This window comes from Limulus polyphemus, unplaced genomic scaffold (genome assembly GCF_000517525.1).
Source record: "Limulus polyphemus unplaced genomic scaffold, Limulus_polyphemus-2.1.2 Scaffold227764, whole genome shotgun sequence".
NCBI classification, from domain to species: Eukaryota; Metazoa; Arthropoda; class Merostomata; order Xiphosura; family Limulidae; genus Limulus; species Limulus polyphemus.
In genome coordinates this window covers 1-684 of record NW_013893360.1, presented here as the reverse complement: position 1 = coordinate 684, position 684 = coordinate 1, and the positions used below count along the sequence as shown (strand labels likewise).

The window sequence follows — 684 nt, the reverse complement described above, 5'->3', positions numbered from 1 at the left end:
ATAAACTGTCAACTTTCTATTAGTTCTTTATATTAACTTGTCGAACGTGAATAAATTTCAGATCCTTATTTAGTATTTATATAGAATTATGGAATATTAACAAAGTCCTGATAATTTATTATAAGTCCCTGTAGCGCAGTGGATAGCGCGTTGGACTTCTAATCCAAAGGTGCCGGGTTCGACCCCTGGCAGGGATGATTGACGGCATGAGCATTACCATTCTTTAAACTTCTAATTTTTTCGTTATAAGTTTATGTGATAAATTTGTACAACCATACATCAACCATTCATGATGAAGAATATTGCTTAAACTTCATTAGTGAATAACCCCAACATCCTTTCCGTCAAATACCATAGTAACATTTTCCTTACACTTAATGGATTGAAACAATTACTCATCTTTTACATTTCCCACCAAAATCAGTTGTAATGGTTTCCGCTCCTCTCGGTGTAGTCTAATCCTCAAAAATAATGCATTGGATTTGTGAGCCACTTGCTGCTATTTTTAACTAATTCTTCGAATTTTGGGCTGATGCCCAAAGATTAGAAGTCCGCTAACGGGAGCTGTTAAAAATTGTCCCTGTAACTATATGCACACTAGTCTTACATTGGTAGTTGGAAAAGATTTCGATAGTCTGATAAAAGAATATTTGCAAAGTCATTTATCACGATTTTAAAATTTTT

At 34.1% G+C, this 684-nt stretch overlaps 1 non-coding gene across 1 annotated transcript; it reads left to right on the top strand.

The window, feature by feature from the left end:
• The first annotated feature begins 124 nt into the window (after positions 1–124).
• Trnar-ucu lies at positions 125–197 on the top strand. Its single transcript has one exon. It is a non-coding gene; the product is annotated as a tRNA-Arg (tRNA).
• The last annotated feature ends 487 nt before the right edge of the window (positions 198–684 follow it).